The following is a 14,757-nucleotide window of genomic DNA, read 5'->3' on the forward strand; positions in this document are numbered from 1 at the left end:
CACCATTTAGCTGCACCCACAATCAAGCCGTGGAGCCTCACCACCCCTTGTACATTAGATGTCATCATCGTGGCCTGCAATAGGCAGAGATGATAAAGGGCAGTTCACACAGGTCTCCTGTGGGAAACCATCCCAGTCTTCCAGTTCCCACTGCCTTGAACGGTTTCCTGTGTGAGGGTCCTCAAACTAGCGTCAAATCTACGCTCCTAGCCTTCCTTTGGCCTTGAGAATAGCCACGCCCACTCATTTGCTGGAACTTCCAGGGCTACCTTGAATTGCTGTGTTACAGGCCTGTGGCCTGAAAAGCCTAAGAAGATGTACTGTCTGGCTCCTTACAGGAGTCTGCTGAACCCCAGGCCTTGTACAATTGCATACTTAAAAGGGGACTTAAGATTTATCTTCTCCTCCTCCCAGGCAGGAGGAGTTAGAAATGATGTGACACTGACCATTATCCAACTAATTCAGAACCATACTCTCATCAAAGTCTTTACTTTGGTATGTGTTGAAATTCTAGTAATTCTATGAAAAACTGGCTATTTTTTATAGGATTAAAAATCTTAGATGGGTATGGTGGTACACACCTATAATCCCAGTGATCTGGGAGGCTAAGGCAGGAGAATCACAAGTTCAAAGCCAGCCTCAGCAACTTAGTGCAGCCCTAAGCCACTTAGAAAGACACCGTCTCAAAATAAAAAAATGAAAGGGACTGGGATGTGGATAAGTGGTAAAGCACTCCTGGGTTCAATTGCTAGTACTAAAATAATAAATAAATATATAAGTAAATAATTTAAAATCTAGAATTAAATTTAAAGTTGATGCAGGGATAGAAAAATAAACAGCAACATAGAGATACATATTTTCTCTCTCTCTCTCTCTCTCTCTCTCTCTCACACACACACACACACACACACACACATATATAAATGAAAGGGACTGGGACATATATATATATATATATATATATGTGTCACACTGTGTGACTGTATACATCACAAAAATACATAAAATAGATTGAATAAATGAGTAGAAAAATGATTGGCAGAGAAAACTGGGATTGAGAAAATTTTACTAAAAGATGAGGTGCCTTTTAGCTCTGTGTATGTGGTAGAGAGAGAGAGAGAGTAAATCCTCCTTGTTACAGATGCGGACTAGCAAATAAAGTTACCTGAGCCGCCATGGAGAACTCCGCGTATTCCTTATGTCTCCAACAGGCATTGCTAAACTGATTACTGCCCTCTTGTCTGTTGAGCCTGGATGAAGTTTCAGAATCCTACTTAACACAGTGCTGCAGATGGCCATATAGAACTGGTGTCCTTGGACATCTTTTAAGGAAAGAGATGAGTTAGCAATGGAATTGAGAGACTTTGGTCCTTAGCCCAACCTTATTTTTAGAAATAAAGTTCACTTCCACTATTTGTATCTCAGGCTTTCCAATATGAAATATGGCTAATTATTTTTTTTATCCCTTGCCAGGGTGTGGGTAAAATGAGAACAGAGGAGTTAATGAGTTCCTGATAAGTTAAACATGCTGAGTAACTGTAACATATTATTTTTACGGTGTAGGCACTTAATGAACATAAAAATATGAGGAACAAAATAGTAAAAGCCACAAAATAAAGGCTATCTTAAAATAAATGGCTTAGCTGGATGTTTCTCACAATGAATTCCCTTTGTAATTTTGAATCATAAAATGTTTCTTCTTGGGAAAAAAAATGGAAGTGAACTCTTGGTTTCAAGAAAATCATAGAGGTAAAGCACAGGAGAGAGAGGATGCTCTTGATGGAGTTGAAGTTAGTCTTCCTAGAGCTCATTCAACAATTCTTTATAGAATACTTTACTGGCAAGAGGTAGTGTTAATTGCTTTTGAAAATATAACAAAGAGGAGTTGGTTGTCCTCTCAAATCTGGTTTGAAATGAAGTGGTATGGTGCTAGGAGTTTAGGATTATGTTAAACCACTGACTACAGATTGCAATCCAGTGGATTAAATAAACATAGGCTTATTTTCTCATGTAACTAAAAGTCTGAGTCAACAATTGTTGATGTTATTGAAGCAACAGTTCAAGATGACAGAGCCAACGACCTTCCTGTACTTTTAGAAATCTCATGATTCCAAATTAGCTGCAGGAGCTCCTGCTGGCACACTCAAACGTCAGGCAGGAAGAGAAAAGAAGAAGAAGAAGAAGAAGAAGAAGAAGAAGAAGAAGAAGAAGAAGAAGAAGAAGAAGAAGAAGAGGAGGAGGAGGAGGAGGAGGAAGAAGAAGAAGAAAAGCAAAAGAGAAGACTTACCCAATGACTTTTATTTACTTTTAATGGATCCCCACATACAGGAAGGCTGGGATATGTGGGATTTTTGTTTTTATTTTTAACTGGGCTCACTGAAATTCAAAGGTATCCTTTATTGAAGAGGAAGGAGGGAATGGATACCCAATAGTAATTAGAAAGCTCTTCCACTTGTATAATTAAATAAAAAAATATAAGTTGTCATAGAAAATGGATCCTTCTTTCAAAAAGCTTCATTCTACTAGGGGCAAAAATGCACATGCTTTAAAATAAGTCAGAATACAAAGTAATTATCACTTAAGTAAGCTACAAACTATCCAATGCTCTATTATCTATATAGTACCTCAGAATGTCTCGTTTTTATTCCTTTCTTCTCAGTGTTCTTTATTCCCAAGGGTCTTACCATGAATTTGTGCTTTGGTGCAGAGAGAAAGTGTCATAAAAGAGGAGAGGCATGCGGTAGTTTTCCACATCTAGAATTCCATTTTACCACTGTAACTGTGACTTTCAAAAGAAGGCTGGGTCACAGTGAAGCAAAAGGAACGTCTTCATCACGAGCCAATATGAACCCAGATTTTTGAAAAACAGGTGAAGGAATCGAATACCTAAACTGGACCCTGAACCCAACCATGAGGAAAATTTTATGCACCTAAAATCTACACAATCCTAGAGTGATCTGTGGGCCGTGAAAAGCAGTGGCAATCTGGGCCACTGTTGATGCTTCTGAGTCCAACTCATTTCCTGTTTTCTAAAGAAAGCCATTAGTGGGAGAATGCCAGAAAATGATTAACAGCCGAATAAGGTGGGAATCTGGCACCATGTGCCACCAGAGCTAGTGTCCCCTGACATCTGGACTAAATGGTCTTCTTACAGAACAACTCTGAATGCTACCAGCTAACCTGTCAAAATTGCTGACTTATATTAATTCACACAGTAGAATTCAGGTTCTTTAGGACCTACTGCTACTTTAGGAATAGACAAGGAACAATAAGAATAGGTTTTGGTGCCCAGGCCGACTGAAAATCCTCTTCTAAAGAGTCTTGGCTTCCTCGAGTCACTTGGGCGGTTATAAAAGGGCCCAGGAGAACTCCTATGGGGAGATACAACTCAAAGAGCCATTTTCTGAAGAAATGTGCAGACAGATGAGCCATTTCTCTTTCTTTTCCTGGTGAGGTTATCTTTACCTTTTGGATTTTTCTTCTGCTTTGGCTTAAGAGGGTTCTTGTGCTAGCTAGATCCCAGACATTACCCTCCTGCTTTCTACATCTGTCAGATGCCCGGCCCGTCTTCCTGCTCTATCGCCATCATCATGCAGCTGACTGCCATGGTCACTCATTAGGAGGTCTGGCAGCTGAAGACCCAGAGGCCAAGTCCCACAGCAGACAGCAAATATTTTTTGAGCACCCACCATATTCCAGGACTGTTGTAGGTGCCAAGATGAAAAAGAGAGACAGGGGTTCTGCCCAAGGGAAGTGTCTGTGTTTGGGGATGAGACTGATGATAAACACGTGAGCAAGTAGGCAAACAATGACAGGAACTGGTGGGTTTTACAAGAAAGATAAAATAGGGTAATGAGATCAGGAGTCCCTGAGGTCAGAGACATAGCCTGGTTTTGGATGGTAGGGGAAGTTTCTAAATGGGAGAGATTTGTCCAGAAAGCTACATGTTGGGAAAGAGATAGCTACCCATATACCTAGGGGGAAGGACCAGAAAATGCAAAGGTCTTGGGCAGGTCCAAGTGTTGGTTGCCTGAGGTTCAAGTTTAAATTAGATTAAGAGAAGGGTCAACCTCTTTTGACTCCAATCAAAATAGATGGGAGCCGCCCTTACAGTAATTAGATGGGGAGAAGTGGAAAGAATTTTCTATATTGTTTGGAGGGAGGGTTGAACCAACATGCTGGTGGTCAGGAAAGATGGTAGGCTTTACCCAAGTGGAGTGGCACAGTGGGTTTTACTCTACAGAAGCCACCCTGAGGGTGTTGGCTGCAGACACTTAGGAGGGAGCAGACAGCAGGGAGATGGGAGGTGGTACCATGATCCAGATCAGGGGCCATAGGGCTTGGGTGACAGAATGGCACCAGAGATGGGAGAAGTAGTGTAGTGGAGTTGGAACCCATCTGACTGCAGGACTTATGACTATCTTGATATGAAGAATATGCAGAGAGAGTATCAAAGATAATTTCTAATTGGAGACTGAACATTTGATTAGTTGGCAGTGCTATTTATGCAAATTCATTTTAGGATGGGAGATGCAGAGTGGTAAAGTAGATATTACTCTTTAGGGGAATGTAGCAGACATCCAAGTGGGAGTGTCCATGTCAGTTGAGTAAATAAGCTCAGGGAGAGGATAGATGGAGATAAGAGCCCTGCCCACTGTCAGGGCTGACCAAATAGAAGGTCTCTTAGATAATCTAGGTTATCTGATAGATTATGGTTCCTGGAAATGGCACCATAAATCTTCATTTGAATTTTTAGGATAGGGTAGGGCCACACCCAATGATCTAAAATAGCTGTGCTTTCAAAGATTGTACCAGAGAGATAACCAACAATGACAGAATCAAAGGGATTCTGCTAAGAAATGCCATCATTATCTATAGAAAGGAAAGATATTATCATTATCTAGGTGAATACTGGGAACCTTGATAAAGCAAAATATAATACATGAGAAAGATTCTAAATAATAAGATGTAAAGTTATCTGAGAAAGAAATTTTTCATGGGGCTTTTACAAATAAATATCAGGGAAATAAGATTAAGCTCTACAGTTTTAAGTTTATTGATGATGATCATGATGATGATGATGATTATAGTTGTTGATAATCCTTTATTTATGTGTGGTGCTGAGAATTGAACCCAGTACCTCACAATGCCAGGCAAGTGCACTACCACTGAGCCACAGATACAGCTCCTTGAGTTTGGTTTTATAGACAAACTAAGTTTTATTCAAATTCTACATCTTTTCCAAGTCCTAATCTTTCTACTAATATGATATGTACCTACAGTAAACTTCATCAAGAATATGCTAACTATAAAAATACTTAAGCAAAGAGAACTGCTACAGGAAAACACAGTTGTGATTCCTGATCTCTTTGCGTCTGTTATCTAGAACAGGCATCTGTAAACTATGACCCCTGAGTCTAACTGAGCCTGCCACAGGTTTGGATTTTTTTAAATAAAGTTTTATTAGAAAGCAGTCCTGCTCATTCATTAATGTCTCGTCTATGCCTGTTTTCATGCAGAACCAAGTCGTTGCAAGCTATACCATGTGGTATCTCTAAAAGAATGCACTCTTGGGTACCTTGCAGAAAGAGTCTGCCAGCCCCAGGACTAAGGTGGAGAGCTCAGGGGACACTGTGGATGCTTAAGCAAAGTTGATCCAAGTGGAGAAACTGAACAGAGATTAGCCCTAGTTTATCTGTGGTAGATTGCTCTGCAGTTTTCTAAAGACAGGAAAAGCAGACGTTGGATGCTCTCTTCTTGTCCCAAGTCACTCTTCTTTGCACTGGACAGGGGTCAAGAAATTCTATAATAAGTCCACATTCTCCAGAGACAGAAGATTAGTAATGAGGAAAGAATGGAGGAAATGGCTGCACTTCAGGTGACTGAATGACCTGAGAAATCCAGTGGGTAGGGAGCCTCATGGTTGAAGTCCTCTTCTCTGAGCGGAGAACTGCTTTTCAGCAGTCTCCAACCTCTTCTGCCTCGTCTCTCCCGCCTCACACCCACACGGCTTTAGCTCAGAAAGCCAAGGAACAGCCTCATCACTCATGCTCCCGGCTCAAACTAAGTTCCAGGCTTGGAAAAGACCAGGTAGATTTTGGTTGTTATTACAAAGAAAATCCATTCATGAGAACAGTCCATGGGGGAAACTTAGCAAAATGGCTTTCTGTGAATGATCTGGGCTTTCTGCAACTCTCAGCTCCTTCCTGTATTAAAGGTAGTGAACTCTAAACTCAACTTCAACTTCCTAGCACACCTCCCACCCAGCTCCCAGGAGAAGGGCCGGGAGGCTCGTACCAGTGGCCACCCAGGTGAGCAACACAGACTCCATCCAACACTGACCCAGCTTGAAGACCATCAGTTAGTGATCTCCTTGCATGAAGGACACTCTGAAGTGCCAAGGTGGGAAGGATGGTGCATTCTATTTAAAGGACTCCACAAGGCATCCAGGGAGAAGTGGGTGAGGCTGTCTTGCCTGGTGCTTTGTTTAAAGCACATGCTGATTTTGTTTTTTCAGGGGCGTTTCTGCTGATTCCAAGTCTTCACCAACTTGGGCTCTTTCCACAATCCCTGTGTAATAGTTCAACATGCATTCCTTTTTTTTTTTTTTTTTCTTTTTGGTCATAAATATTGTGTATGCAGGGGGGATTTCACATTTGTGGATTGGTGAACTCATTGTCTGTTTTAATAGATCTTTCTTCTTTCCCACCCAGGGGTAACTCTGGCTGTCACGGGAGGGGGAATGGGTGAGTCAGAGAGTTTTGATTCCAGGACCAGGCCTCATCCTTCCCCAGGATGATATCCCATCATTTAATGGTTTGCACTTGCTTAGGGAGCTCTGGTGTTGTGAACAGTCTACATTTGCACCCTTGCTCTGAATTCAGCCAACCAAAAAGACACATATGAATTAATCCATTTATCTAACAAACATTTACTAGTTGCATTTCTAGAAACTAAGTATTAATGTAGCTTTGGGGATTAAAAATATAGCAAAAAAAAAAAAAAAAAGGAAGACTGAGAAACTGTCAGAGACCAGAGAATACTGAGAAAATAAAATGACAATGGATCCTGGGACAGAAAAAGGATGCAAATGGAAAGATTACTGAAATCTGAATGAAGTCTGGTATTTAGTTAATAGTAATGTGCCAGTGTTGGGCCCTAGTTTGGACAGAGTAACGCAAATATGAACCCTAACAAAAGAATTGGATAAAGGGTATATGGGAATGCTCTGGACTGTTTTCAACTTGGTAATTTTTCTATCAATCTAAAATGATTCCAATTTTTTTTAAAAAAAGTAAGATATCAAGATAAAATTCCTTAACTTAAAATAAATTGACATAAAGGGAAACAAAGAAAGCTGTGGAAGCAGGAAGGATGGACAGCCCATCTCAGCCTGTCTCAGCCTACAGATGTCTGCTGTCTGCAAAGCGGTGTCCAAGAGAAAAGGAAGAAGGGCGTTTGGGGGCACAGGAAACATTTGCAAAGTCTTCCTGGCCAACCGAGAGATTTTACACTATTCAAATAACTGAAAGAATCAGGTACAGTAAGGGGTATGTGGTATTAAAAGGGAGCAGTGGACCAAGGACTTGAGCAGATTGGGAAGGTGAGAGAGCAGGACAGATATTTTTTAAAAGAACAGCTTTAATGATATATAATTGGCTCACAAGAGACTAGGCATATTTATACTTAAAGTACACGATGCAATGAGTTTGGTGCATGAGTATACCCAGGAAACCATCACCACGAACATGGCAATGAACATATCCACCACCGGCAATGTTTTCTTATACCTCCATCACCACTGACTCATCCTGCCACCCCAGGTAGACACTGACCATCCTTCTGTGTGTAGATTGGATTGTACTATTCAGAGTTTTGTATAAATGGAATCATATACAGTTGTAGGATGAAATGTATCCTTCCCAAATTCATGGAGTTGAAGTATTAATCCCCAGTACTTCACAAAGTGACTGTATTTGAAAATAGGGGTTTTAAAGTGGTAATTAAGTGAAGATGAGGTTGGGATGGGCCCAAATCCCATCTGACTGGTGTCCTTCTAAGAAAAGGACATTTGAACACGGATGGGTACAGAAGGAAGACCATGTGGAGACACAAGGAGGAGGTGGCCTTCTACAAATCAAAAAGAGAGGACTCAAGAAATTAGCTCTTCCAGTGCCGTGATCCCAGCACTGAAAGACATTCAGTTCCTATTGGTTAAGCCCGTCTGTGGCTTCTTTGTTATAACATCCCTGTGAGACTAATACAGAGGGTGTTTACACTCTTCTATCTAGCTTCTTTCACTAGCATACCCATATCATTTTGAATACTTATTTTTTCTTATTGCATTATATGAATATATCACAATTTGTTTAGCCATTCACTATTAATGGATATTTAGATTGTTTCCAATCTCTTATTATTATGACTAAAGATACTATAAATATTTGTTTGTATTTTTCTGGATAACTACTTTCATTTCTTTTACAGAATACCCAGTGGAATGACTGCGCCATGCGGTAAATACATATTTGACTTTATAAGAAACTGACAAACTGCTTTCTAATGTGACCGTATCATTTTACATTCTGCAGCAATGTACAAGAGCTAGTTCTTCTGCATCCTCCTCTTTAGAATCTTAGCCATTCTGATAGCTGTCAGTGGTATTTCGTGGACTTTTAAATTTAAATTTCACAATGGTTAATAATATCAAGCATCTGGGGGCTGGGGATGTGGTTCAAGCGGTAGCGTGCTCACCTGGCAGGCGTGCGGCCCGGGTTCGATCCTCAGCACCACATACAAACAAAGATGTTGTGTCCGCCGAAAACTAAAAAATAAACATTAAAAAATTCTCTCTCTCTCTGTCTCTATCACTCTCTCTTTAAAATAATAATGATAATAATATCAAGCATCTGTTCACAGGCTTATTTGTTATCTGTATATCTTCTTGGGTGCTGTTTAAATATTTTGTAAGGAACATTTTAGCCAATGCCAAAGAGTTAGGGTCTTATTCTGTCTGCGATAAAAAACCACGGTTGGATCTGAGTAGTGCAACAACACAGGAAGATCTCTTGTCTGGAAAGACCACATCCCTGGTGGCGAAGGAGGGTGCCAGGGATTCCAGATGCTGGCATGGTGTATGACAAGGAACCTGATAGCTGAGGATGGCACAGAGTCCTGATCTGCACAGCAGGTGGAAGGTTCCAGAGATGTTTGCAGGAAGAACTGGGACTGGAGGCTAAATGACTCTCCTGTGGGTGGGGAACGAAGGCAGGAGGGGTTAGGACAGCAGCTTCCAGCCGATGACAGTGGGGCATCTCCAGTGAATCCCAGACAGAGGTTAATCACATTGTCAGTGCTGACTCCAAGATTTTAATTGAGTCAAAACAGGGACATGTGAAAAAAGAGGCTAAAGCAGATTAATGTCTTGGCATTGATGAAATGCAGAGTTCAGAAAACTTTTTCAGCAACAGCTCAATCCACGTCCCTCTTCTCACCACCTGCATAGTTCATGAGTCACTGCCTCTCTACTCAGCTGAGCGAAGGGCCCCTCCAGGGATCCTCAGGTGGCCCCTTTATGCCCCACTGAATAGTTTATATCAAAATCACGGGCTCCCCAAACCAGGCAGTGGGCTGCTCAAAGTCAAGGACTAGGTGTTACTCATCCACCACCAATGGCTATCAAAGTACCCCACGATGGGCAGGTACTCGTTGCAGTTAGTCAAAGTAAACTCATAGAAGAAAGCATGGTACAGGAGCCAGGCCATGGGATGAGGACAACGCCATACACCTGATACTGTGTGTGGTCAGTGGACATCCACCACCTCTCCAGTGGTCCATTGTTTGGGCTTCGTTTTGAGGGAATGGTGTAAAGTTGGAGAGATACCGAATCCTCCCGTTTGGCCTTCTGTGTTTGCTCTACCTTCAGCAGAAAAGTAGAGGCCCAGCTCCGCCTGCAGATCTAAGTCACAATCCTCCTCTGTCTTTTTCTGCACCACGGACTGGGGGAGTTTCCACCACGGCTGTCGCCAGCCCCACGCGGCAGGAGATGTGTCTGGTACCTCCCAGGCTCACCTGCGGCTCAGCCTGGGGTCATCTTCTCTCTCAGCGCAGTCCTTGGTCTTTTAGCAGTTCATTCAGAGGCAGCAAGAAGCCACCGTGGGCCCTGGCATGCCTCTGCAGTATTTGTTTCCTGGGGCTGGCATTCAGTCATCAGCACCATCCTGTTCTTTGGGAGGTGATCTTTTGTTGGAGAGCTCCCCAGTGTCTGTTGTTATGTTTGAGACTGACTTTTGTTCCAGACTAGTGGGCTGGGGAGACAGGACTGCTCTAAGTGATGCAACATGAACAGAATGCTTGTAACATTTTCCAATCTTTTTTTTTCCCCCCTTCCTCACAGAGCATCCAAAATCCTCCCTCCTCTTCTTTCTTCCCCCGAGATTCTCATCCATCTCTGGAAGCTCAGGGGTTCTGCCTTGCTCTTGGAATTGTCTGTAGGGAAGTGTCAACCAAGGGGCCACAACTGCGCGGGAGCTCACCCTTCTTCCTCCACCTCTCACCTCCTACAGACCTCATTTCCTTCCAGTATTCCAGCTGGACTTTCATCTCATGATTTAAAACAGATATTCCAGCGCACTCACCCGTGGCTCTTTCTCCCCCATAGACAAATCCTAAATGGATGGTATGTATTCTGACATCGGGAGGAATTTTTCAGCTAACAACCCACCTCTCTGCTTTTCCAGGAAGAGAAAGTCCAAATTTTATCAGCTAAATGGTCCGGGTGATGTGGGTACATCATCTCTAGTAATTATAGCACCACATCCCCTGCTCCCCAAAATGCCACCACTAGTATTACTCTGTTGAAGCTCTGATTTCTTTCCTTTTTCATGCTGTTTAAAAAAAAAAAAAAAAGTCCTCCAACAGCTTCTTTTAAACTGAAAATTATTATGCTTTCGTCCCAAGCCAAAGGAAATTTTATTTTGGAAAGTTTGAATCAAATTTTCTGAGTTATTCATGAGGGAAAAGGTCACAAAAATGCAAGATTTCTGACTGGATTTTTTTTTGTTGTTGTTTTGTTTTTTTTTTTTTTTAAGATTCTCAGCTTTTGAAATTCCCTTCATTCAAAAATCACTTTTTTAAAAGTAAATAAACCTGAAGGTTTTAATTCCCCAGGTTTCCTATAACAAAATAGTTCTAAAGTTTTACTTGAAAGAGTGATCCTTAAAGTGTTAAAGGACACAAGCGAACTCTCTGATGAGGAACCAGTTAATTAATGACACTAATTGGTCATCTCTTAGATAGACATCTTATCAGGTAGGGACATGGGTCACGGAGATAATGGGTAATTTCACATTAATATACATCTACGATTAGAGATTCTTATATTCCAGAAATATATAACTCTGCAGATGAATAAGGAGCCCAAACTCCATTAGAAAATTGAACTCCATGAGCACTTCATTGTTTCCTAAATTTTCTATGTTAAGTATAATTTAATAAATCTTATTTAAAGTTGACTCATGACATGTCGTTAGTGTCCCCTTGCTCTCTGAGCCTCCCTCTTCTAAACTATTGCATGATAGAAATGAGCAGAAGATACAAATTATGAACCAAACATGTGCTTTAGTAATCTAGCTGTATTTGTAATTTCACATTCCCTTAGGTTGTAGGAAGTAATTAAGTGCTTTCGCTTAAAAGGCCACCTGGGGGCTGGGTCCAGAAGTAAATTGTGAAGAGAGCCAACAAATGACACTACGGGATTGTTTAATTCTATCCAAAAGAACTTAAAATATGACTCACTGAAGGTAACTCACAATGACAAAAATCTACTTACAGAAAATTAAGAATAAGTTCACCAAGCTCTGTGTATATGCAAATTTTAATGCTTTAATTAACTTGAGCCTGACTCAAAGAGCTAACCTAGGCATTCGAGTGTGTCCAGCCCAGGGACCAGCCTCACTCACCATGAGGCTCAATCGCCCATAGCTACAGGGGTACATAAGTGGGGTTTGAAAATTGTGAAAGAGGCCGTGAATCTCAGTCTTGGTCAGCTGACACCTTGCAGATACAGGCTGCCAGATTCCTTTTTTAAAAAAAACTAAAAATCTGAATTTTTTATGCAAACAACCCTAATTTTTAAAAGTTGTGAGCCAATAAGAATTTTTTTTTAAAAAATAATGAGTAGACCAAACAAAACACAACTGGGTACCAGATGTGACTCAAGGACCAACAGTTTGCAATGTCCAGTTTATATAATTCATTACAACTAAATATAGTTGATGTTCCCAAATACATCAAATATTACTTTCAATGTTTTTATAAGAGAGTTCAATCTTTTCCTGCATCAACTGAAAGTCATTTGTGTGTTTATCTTTGTTGCCCTCTTAAATATAACTCAGAGTTTTTAATTTGTGGGTTTGATCCTCTATTCTTGGTTACATCCTCTTGGCAGTTTGGAAGGGTGCTTCTTAACTGGTTTACAACATCATCTTCCACCTCGAACAATAACAAAAATATCTTTTCCACTCCTATTCTTCCTGGCTTCAAGGGCTGGGGGAGTACTCCTCATTTACTTTCCTAAGAATAACTAGTATATCATTGATATCAACAGAATCTTGAAAGGAAACAAGGGATTAAGTGACATGTATTTATTTTTTGACACTTATTTTTTTCACAGCAAGAGGAGTGTATATTGAAAAGTGGTTAAACTCGTTTAAAAAAAATACATAAAGAATGCTGTTGTTGATTCAACACCAGGCACTTTGGTGAAGCGATAAGATTTTTAAAAAGCAAAGCTTTTCACCAGGTGTATGACACCATTTCACATAGCCATTTGGGCTTAAATGAAATGAAACTGGGAAAAGAATGCATTTTGCATTTGTAATTCGGTTAAATAGCGGCAACACATGAATTGGTCTGCTGGTAGTTCCCCATATGTTCCTTTAGTCATTTTAACATTTTTCTCCACAACCACTAAAAATGATCACTTTCCTATGAGGTTTAACCTCTTATTCTTAAATCTGATAGTTACGCTTTTTTGCTTGTGGATCTATAATTACTATTATCACAGTAATTATAAACAACACTGAAAATTATTCATCGAATGCTTTTCATCATGACACGCTATTCCCGGTGCACCTGGGGACATGCTACTCTTCCGTGGCAGTGCCCAAAATCTCAAATACCATGGAAATTTTCATTTGAGAAGAGAAAAGCAACTTCCTAGTTTCTGGGGTATTCACTGGACTCTAACCATGATGTGGCACGGTACCCCATCATGCCGCAGGGAAAAATTAGGACACATTATCTTACGGAGAATCATCTTATCTTTTATTTTAATTACTTATGGCTTCATTTGAAAACAAACAAACAAAAAAAAAACAACTACTCGTGTTACAGATAAGATATCCAAATTATTACCCAAATATTGTAAATTTCATACCATGTAAAATTCATCCATGTCAACCCCTGCCTTTTTAGGCCCTACGAGTACAACCCCAAGAGCTTAACACCAGCAAGGGTACATTACATCACGAGTATCTGGGCTCTGGGCTCCACATTTCAGGAATGGATCCAGATGGGAAGAGTTTACCAACTTCTGAATTCATAATCAACAGAATCAACACTTTGGAGTCAGAGTTAAACTTTCTCTTCCGTGTGTCCTATATTCATCTAGTCAAATGGTTAAAAATACTAACTCTTCTTTTTCAGTATTGGAAGGATTAGTCTCCTGCTCTCCTTCACTGACATTTTTGCCACACTAATTTAGAATACCACTTACCAGTTGAGGATAAAATCCACAGGCATACACATGCCCAAAGTTGGTTCCAGTCTTAAGTCATGACTAAACCACGAATAGAGGAGTCACTGCGAAGGAATCGCCAGGCCTCGGGTCATGATGATGATCTTTAGGATCCTAGGGGTACTCTGCAGTGACTCAGTCTGAAAGAATGTCTGGTTGAGAAAGCTCCTTTCTCCTGGGACCCGTTGTGCATGATCTGATCCTCTAAGAGGATCCACATGGACCCAGATTTTTGCCAGGGAAGAATGAGAGGAATTTCCATCTGAAATTACCAGAAAAAGGAAATGATATCTTAAGTAAATTGCAGAGAACACTGAGGACAGGGATCTTTTGCCTTGCTTCCTATTTCAGACCTACCTATCATGTAGCCACCTCAAAATCAACCTGTAGACCTAGCATAGAAGGAGCTCAGAAGCTCCTGAATCTCTATAAAGATGTTGAAAACTTGGAAAAGAAGGGAAGAATTCCTAAGGGCCAACCATGATGAGATGAGAAGAGTCCATGCAGGGGCGATGGGAGTGACTGCCCTGCCAGAAATGGAAAGATGGCATGACAGAGACCCACTGGGTCTGAGGCACCAGCATGGACCTAGAAATGACCATGTAGCTAGGAAGGAATACAGAGTCCTGCCACCCTGAGACCTGCTAAGTCACAGGTCAAGTCAACTTCTCATCCCATCCACCACAGAAGATCTCAGAGGGACAGACACACATCATTCCAAAGGCCAAACGAGTTGCCATCCTCTGACACTTCCCCCAACCTGGAGACTGAGTGAATCATGCACTTCCCCAGAGGACTCCATTGCCATTTTGAAGAGGAGTTGAGCACAGGAAAGAAATAATTATACTAATGAGAGGTGATACTTTCTGAGAACTCGCAATGCCAAGTCCCATTCAAGGTATTTTACTTAAGTCAATTCATCTCTTGACAACCTTTGGAGGACTTTATTATATTATATT

This window comes from Callospermophilus lateralis, chromosome 17, assembly GCF_048772815.1.
Source record: "Callospermophilus lateralis isolate mCalLat2 chromosome 17, mCalLat2.hap1, whole genome shotgun sequence".
Classification (NCBI taxonomy): domain Eukaryota; kingdom Metazoa; phylum Chordata; class Mammalia; order Rodentia; family Sciuridae; genus Callospermophilus; species Callospermophilus lateralis.